This window comes from Camelina sativa, chromosome 17 (genome assembly GCF_030686135.1).
Source record: "Camelina sativa cultivar CO46 ecotype springtype chromosome 17, ASM3068613v1".
NCBI lineage: Eukaryota > Viridiplantae > Streptophyta > Magnoliopsida > Brassicales > Brassicaceae > Camelina > Camelina sativa.
Genome location: NC_141896.1, coordinates 29,662,759 through 29,670,791, shown reverse-complemented (window position 1 = coordinate 29,670,791; position 8,033 = coordinate 29,662,759). Strand labels below are relative to the sequence as shown.

Below are 8,033 nucleotides of genomic sequence, written 5' to 3'. Positions count from 1 at the left end.
GGTGGCAAGATATTAGGAGGTGGGGCTTTTTGTTTGGAGATACGCTCTGCAAGCGCCTCTAATTAGATATCAAGAGCTGCTCTAAATCTTTCCTCTAATTCCCCTTCCTCAGCTGCAGGAATTTGTGGTTGATCTGTCATCTGAACGTCTACCCGATAGATTGTTCGATCACCATCGTCGTGTATGTCATCGGTTTCAGCCTCGAGTGGTGTATCGGTTAGCGATTCTCGAACCAGTGCTTGATCATCAACTCGATTAGTCTCATCGGGTTCATACTCGGATAAGTAATACTGGTGCTCATACATCCCACTATGATCCATATCCTCCCCATATTGAACATTGCTGTCCTCAGTGAGGTAATCATCAACATCTTCAAGAAAGATTGCCTGGGCAGTAGCATAGTCTTTTGGGTTCTGAACAGCTTTACCTAGAAGCTGGCCTAGTCCTGGAGTTGGTTGTGCGTTGTGTTGGCCCTCTAGGTATCTCAACTTAGTATTGAGAGAATCGTACTTAGCATTGAGGTCATTGTATCCAGAGTCAATCTTGTTGCTCATCTCTGCGAATCGTTTGGCATTGTCCATCGATGTCGATGCCTGACTTTGTATCATTTGGTGAATTAGTCCGCGTAGGTCAGCCTCTTGAGATCGGTTTTGTGATTCTTGCTGTGGTGGGAATCCAGGTGGTGCAATTGGTTGGTGGTTATTTCCAGGGTACTGCTGCTTAGGGGCATAGCCTTGATTGTATTGGACAAAAGGCTTTTCCTGGCCCTGATTACCTTGGACTGCGGACGGGTAGATTTGGTCTTGAGGATTAGCAACATTGGGGTTACGGTATGAGAGATTCGGGTTTAGTTTGAAGTTGTTGTACCCTTTATTGTAACCTCCTTGATTGTTGATGTAGTTTACATCTTCTAGCTGAGCATTCTCCCCATCTTGTTGCATAAACTGATCTTCCTCTGAGATGGAATGGACATGTTGTTGCTGATTGAGGAGTTTGTCCAATTTGTCATTGAGGGCTTTCATGTCTCGCTTGTACTTGGCATCATCCTCTCCAGAAGATTGTATTGTGCGATCATAATCCTCATTGTAATGCCCATCAGATTGGGCTAAGTTCTACACTAGTTCCCAACCTTCATCAACATCCTTGTTGAGAAAATTACCATTACTAGCGGTATCCAGCAACATCCTTATTTTAGGGACGACACCTCGTTAAAGTGTACTTAGCAATGAAGCATTGCTGAATCCATGATGCGGGCATCTGCTGGTGTATCCCTTGAAACGTTCCCAAGCTTCACTAAACGTCTCATTGCTTTTCTGAACAAAGCTGGATATGTCATTTCGCAGCCTTGCAGTTCTGGAGTTGGAGAAGAATTTGGCGAAGAACGCCTTTTTGCATGCTTCCCATGTGGTGAAAGACTCCTTGGGAAGTGATTTCTCCCAAATGTGTGCTTTGTCACCCAAAGAGAATGGGAAAAAGCCGGAGTTTGAACCCATCTTCACTAACTCCATTGATCTTGGTTAGGCTACATAGCCTATCAAACTCATCTAAATGATCCAATGGGGCCTCCATTGGCAGTCCGTGAAACTTATTGCTCTGAATCATCTGGATGGGACTACTCTTGATCTCATAATTGTTGTTTTGAGTAGCAGGTGGCACAATGCCATGTCTTTGAGTGTGAGTAGATGGAGCATCTCCTGCTCCTATGTTGGTCCTCTCTTGAGGAGCTGGTGGACCATTCTGATTATTCATGATCTCCTCAATTGTAGTTGGTTGCGGTTGATGGACTTGTTGTTGGCGGAGTAACCTTAGTCTGTTGATGTTATCGATGAAAGGACTCAAGTGTTGGCTACCCTTGGATCGTGTTTGCATGCATAATCAGTTAACCGAGTGAGTACACGAAGGATTACCCGATCCAGGTGATCGAGTGATGGGTCGGGTGGGTTCTCGCGTTGTACCTGAAATGCAAAACAAACAAACACGAAAGTAAACATGTTAGTTCTGAACCTATGGATAGAAAAGAACTTGATCTAGCAAGTGCTGAAATCTTAAACGTTTCAAAAAAAATTCAACCAAATGGCAACGGCGCCAAATTGATAACAGGATTTTCACCCAGGGTATCAATTCCCTATGCAGTTGTAGTACAAAACATAGGATGCTCAGTTCTGCCCGAGGGTCTATTCGAGGTGGTGCACGAGGTTCAAGTCGGTAGTTCCTCAGGTTGGTCTTTGGGTTGTTCTTCCTGCTCTTAGATCCTCTTTAATCGGGTTGAGGTTCGGACTGTTCTTCTTGCACGATCGCTCCTTCGGGTACATGCTCGGGTTTGACCTTATTCTTCCCCATTTTAGGCTCCAAAGTACATGTTTTCATCCAAAATGCACAAATGCAACAATGCAGCACCTTAACTGGCCTAAATGCAAATTCCTACAGTTAAGGACCTAAAAATGCTAAGGTTAGCTTATATATAATGCAAAATATGGAAAAAGGTGTCTAAAACATGTTTACATTAGAGAGTTATCATTCTCTAATTATTCTTTTTGGTTTTGGTAAGTAAGTTTATTCGTCTTGCAGGTGGTGTTTTGGAAGGGAATCATCGCCGCTCATGTTTCTGAATATTCACACCTTCTTAGACGGTTTGATTTATAACTTGTCTTTGTGTATATTGTTGTAGATTCATGGTGGTTGTTGCTATTATGATCGATATCTCTGATTTGTTTCTTCTTCTTTTTTGTATGTCTCTAATTAGGTCTGCCAAGTTTATGCTCCTCTGATGCACAAGGCTGGAGGACATGTGGTTTATTCAGGTTCTTTTTCTCTTTCCCTTTGGGATATCTCTTTGTTTTTATAAACTTGATTATGAAGTTTGGCTTCCAGAGTTTTGGACTTTGCCATCAGGAAATGTTCAAACATGATTTGGTCCTTTTGATTGGATGTTTCCAATATAATTACATAGTTTATCGCAATATAATTGTCTTATAGGTTGCCTTAAACGATGAAAGTTGACAAATCTGTGTAGAGATTATTCTTTTTTTTGTCAGCATGTAGAGTTTATTCATTTTAATAAAAAATATATGAGACATAAGAGAATGCTACAAGAAAACAATATGTTTTCCTACCAAGCTTCCTACGAATATTTTGGAAGGAGTAATTTCCTTCGGAAACCCTTCTAAATTTTGACAGAAACAAAGTGGTGGTAGGAAATATGAAAGAAAATTCCTACGGATAGAGACATGAGAAATTAGAAGGGTATTTCCTTCGAAAATATGTCGGAAAAAACTTTTGAAGGAAATATTGAAGGGAAGTCGATAGAATATTAAAGGAAATATAGGGGAAGGAATTCATAAGGAGTATTTTCTTTCATTTTTCCTACGAGGGTGTTGACGATGGAAGAGTCGAAGGAAAGTTGAAGGAATATAAAAGGAATCAACGCCAAAGGTATTGAAAAGGATAGTTTCCTTCAACTTTCCTACCAAATTAAATTTCGAAAGAAAATTCGTAGGAAAATAAGAAGAAGGATTTTGATAGGATAAATTCGGATGATAGTTGTTTATGTGGGCATGCAAAAACAAAACCAAGTGGGCAATCAATTGGGATGGTGGTTGGAATAGGAATTCATTTGGTAAGAAAATGGAAGGAAACTGATAATATTTTTTCTATATAAGCCATTCACAGCCTATCTAAAATCCCACACAACAAAAACATTATCGCTCCTACAAGCTATTATTCCAAAAAAAAAAATTTCTTCTACGCTTCAAACTTTTTCTCCAAGTATTTACAAAAAAAAATGAATAATTTTCACACGTGGTTGGATAAGGAAATATATTATCCGAACGGGATGCTTACGAGGGAATATGCAGCTGGACTTACCGAATTTATGAACATCGCTATGAATCAGGATAGCTGCTTAAGAAGTGGTAAGATGTTATGCCCATGTCCATCTTGTAATAATAATAACTTCATTGATAAATATTTAGTCTGGGGACATATTTATAGTCTTGGAATTATGTCGCGTTATAAAGTATGGTTTTATCAAGGGGAAACTGATGCCTACCACGTGGGTATTACTAGTGAAAATGTGTCGGAAAGGGTTGAAGTATCTAGATTGTGAGAAGGAGATGTAGAAACGGTTCAAATGGTTCATGATGCACATAGAGAAAATATGCATGAATTTGTAGAACCTGAAAATAGAGTAGAATAACCAAATTTAGAAGCAAAAAGATTCTACAATATGCTAGATGCATCGAAGAGTCAATTGTATGAAGGTTGTAAGGAAGGACATTCTCCTTTATACGCTGAAACTAGGATGATGAATATAAAGACGGATTATAATCTGTCAGAAGATTGTGTAGATGCTTAGGCAGATTTTGTTAAAGATATTTTACCAGAAACAACATCTCACCAGCGTCTTATAATGAAATCGAGAAGCTTGTCTCTGGTCTTGGTTTGACATATCAGATGATCGATGTTTGTATCCACAACAGTATGATTTATTGGCAATCAGATGCAGACTTTAGCTTGTCGATTTTATGGAAAACCCCGATTTCAAAATAGTAGTGGATGGTCCAGGGTAGCGTTTAAGCATATGTGGTATTTGCCAGTAGCCGATCGGTTGAAAAGGTTATATCAAGTAGAGCGGACAGCTGCAGCTATGAGATGTCACCAAGAGAATTCACCCGAAGGCGAGATCGCGCATCCCTCAGACGCAGAGGCATGGAAACATTTTCAGTTATTTTATCCAAGTTTTGCGGAAGAAAGTATGAATGTCTACCTTGGACTATGTACAGATGGTTTCAACCCATTTGGTAAGCATGGACGACAATTTTCTTTCTATTTCTTTCTATCCTTGTTCCTGGTCCAGAACACCCAAAGAGATCTCTTGATGTCTTTCTTACAACCTTTGATTCATGAGCTACAAGTTCTATGGGAGCACGGAGTGCAAGCCTATTATCTCTCCTGGCAGCAAAATTTTACGATGCGTGTGGTGCTTATGTGGACTATTAGCGATTTTCCAGCATACGGAATGTTATCTGGATGGACAACACATGGGCTATTATCATGCTCATATTGTCAGGATAGTACAAATGCATTTCAGTTAAAACATGGAAGAAAGACCAGTTGGTTTGACTGTCATAGACGTTTCCTACCAAGGTTGCATCCTTATCGCCGTAACAAAAAAAATGTTTAAGAAAAATCGAGTTGTTTCAGATGGTCCACCACCTGAGCTAGATGGTGAAAATATATTGATGCAACTTAGGGATTTTGGAGCGGAGCAGATGACATGTTGCAAGGGGAGTGTGCATAATCCAGTAGACGGTTATAAAGAGTTTCACAATTGGCACAAACATAGTATCTTCTGGAAGTTTCCTTATTGAAAAAATCTCTTGTTGAGACACAATCTAGATGTCATGCACATTGAGAAGAATGTCTTTGATAACTTGATAAATACAGTTTTAAATGTCTCAGGGAAGACAAAAGACAATATCAAATCGAGATTAGACTTGCCTTCAATATGCAATCGGCCTCATTACATGTCTTACCAAGTGGAAGAGGTCCAATCCCAAGATCCAGATTAGATGGATATGCTAAGGATGCTTTTTTTTAGGTGGATTATTCGAAAAGTTAAATTGCCTAACGGATACGCTTGCAACCTACAAAACTTTGTTGACAACCAAGAAAGTCGATTATCAAGGATGAAAAGTCATGATTGTCATGTGTTTATGCAAAGGTTACTACCATTTGCATTTGTCAATCTCCTCCCGAAAAATGAACATGAAGCTATTGAAGGTAACCTTTATTTTTGGTTTATATATATATATATATTTTTTATAAAACAAATATATTAACATATATTGATGTTTCATTTTCATAATGCAGGAATTAGTGCTTTTTTCATAGACATTTGTACAAGATCACTTACGCCAGCTGGTATTAGACAATTAATGGACAACATACCAGTTCTAATATGTAATCTGGAAAAAATATTTCCACCCTCTTTTTCGATGTGATGGAGCATCTTCCAATACATCTTCATAGAGAGGCACAATTGGGGGGATCTGTGCAGTATAGGTGGATGTACTCATTCGAAAGATTCATGTTTCACTTGAAAAAGAAGGTGAAAAATTTAAGCAAAGTCGAAGGTTCTATTGTTGCTCAAAGCATCAACGAAGAAAGATCTAACTTTGCTGCCCACTACTTTCCACCAAGTGTTCAAACAGAGAGCAGAAAATCAAGCCGTTACGATGACGGTGGAGAAAAACCACTTTACATAACCCAAGTTCCAGACATATTCTGATGTTCATATATTTTACCATGTTTTCCCTTAGTTTATTCACATCTTTTGCATCTTTTGCTATCCATTTAGGCCATTATTGTGTAGATTTAGCACTAATCATGCATTAGAGTTTAGTTGCATTGCATTTGCATCTTTTCATGCATAATCAGGTGATTTGGAGCTTAAGGAGCATGGAAGCAATGCTGAGGAGAAGTGAGGCAATCATGAAGGGAAAGCAAGAGAGTTAAGGCTGAAGAACCAAGGTCCAGAGTCCAACTCGACCGCACACTCGACCAGACACTCGACCGTGTGCTGAGGAGGACTCAACCGAGTGGAGAATGCACGAGAGAAGCCAGTTCGACCTGCCACTCGACCGAGCACAGGTCGAGTTGACTGAGCCGTTGACTATTTTGTCTTTTAGTATTTTTAGGGCTTCCATTCCCTCTCCTATATAAAGCCTTGTACCTGAAGCCACCAAAAGAGTCCAGCTTTTAGATATTCTCTAAACCTAGTTTTTACCCTTTTGGGAATTATTCTTTTTGCACTTTTATTTTTCTTAGATCTTGTACTTGTTTTAAGAGAGAAAAGACTAGATACTTGTATTTTGTTGGTTTCATAACTTTCAAGATATAAAGATTTCGAGTTTTATTTCTTCATCAATATTGTAGATCTCTATTTCATCTTTCGAATAATGCAAGTTTCAATATTTTATGGGTTTATGATTTTTGTGTTCATCATGTGTTCTTGTGATTAGTGCTTAGGATCTTGAGGATGGGTTAGGCTTGGCTGTGTTTGAGGTTAGTTTGCTTTGGTCAAGCTTGATTGTGGTAGAATCTCTTCTAGGCTAGATGTTCTTAATGTTGATCCTAAACTGAGAGGTTAGGGTTTGATTTCAAGCATCTTAGCATCACACAAATGTTTAAGGAGCATAGATAAGGCTAGATCTAGAGCTTACCATTAGGCTTGCTAAGAGATTAGAGGTCTTGTTTGGTTTGAGATGTATTGCTTAATGCCTGCTTGTGTAGATTCTTTACTTTGTGAGAACAAGTCTAGAGATGCATAGGTTTGATTGTTTCTTGCCATGAGAGTGGAGGAAACTTATCTTAGATTTATATGTCTAGAGATTAGCTCAAAGTTTGCTTGAGATTTGTTGACCAAAGTGTGATAACCTCATTCATTAGTCCAGCCCATGAATCCCTCCTCAAGGTCTTCTTTGTTTATTGATTTTTAAGTCTTAATCACGTTGCTTGCTTATTGTTTGATTCCTATTTGCATTGCTCTGTTTTTATTGTGTTGCTCTGTTTCCCGGATTTATCTAGCTCCACCCTGCACTCGATCTACACTCGATCGAGTGCCTGCTTGAGTTCATCCCCAGAACTCTTGTTTATGATTTGTAGTTGTTCTGTCTTATCTCTAGTATCATTCTATTTCCATTTCTGTTTCATTTACTCATTGTCCTGTTCATTATTGTCTTACATTAGTTCATTAGCATAGTTTCTATTTCTGTTCTTGGTTCATAACTGCAATCATTCTGTTCTATTTGCATTTAGCTCTTAGTTCTTGTAGTTTTACTTCTGCATTTTACTTTTTCATCTTAGGATTGTTAGTGACAAACAATCTTTACATTTGGCTTAACTTAGATTCATATACATATCTTAATTGATCACAAACACTCATTTAGGATTGATACCTCTTATACTGCAACTGCATAAGGGGAATTGAAACACCTTACCATCCATCCATTCATATCTCATTGCATACATTC

General features: G+C 38.7%; 1 long non-coding RNA gene and 1 other non-coding gene across 2 annotated transcripts; both read left to right on the top strand.

Annotated features, from left to right (window-relative positions):
* The first annotated feature begins 1,239 nt into the window (after positions 1 to 1,239).
* On the top strand, positions 1,240 to 1,346 carry LOC147924485 (small nucleolar RNA R71). The gene has a single exon (XR_015587897.1). It is a non-coding gene; the product is annotated as a small nucleolar RNA R71 (small nucleolar RNA).
* A 2,338-nt stretch (positions 1,347 to 3,684) lies between these two features.
* On the top strand, positions 3,685 to 6,924 carry LOC147924484 (uncharacterized). Its single transcript, XR_015585738.1, has 2 exons — positions 3,685 to 5,781; positions 5,872 to 6,924. It is a non-coding gene; the product is annotated as an uncharacterized LOC147924484 (long non-coding RNA).
* The last annotated feature ends 1,109 nt before the right edge of the window (positions 6,925 to 8,033 follow it).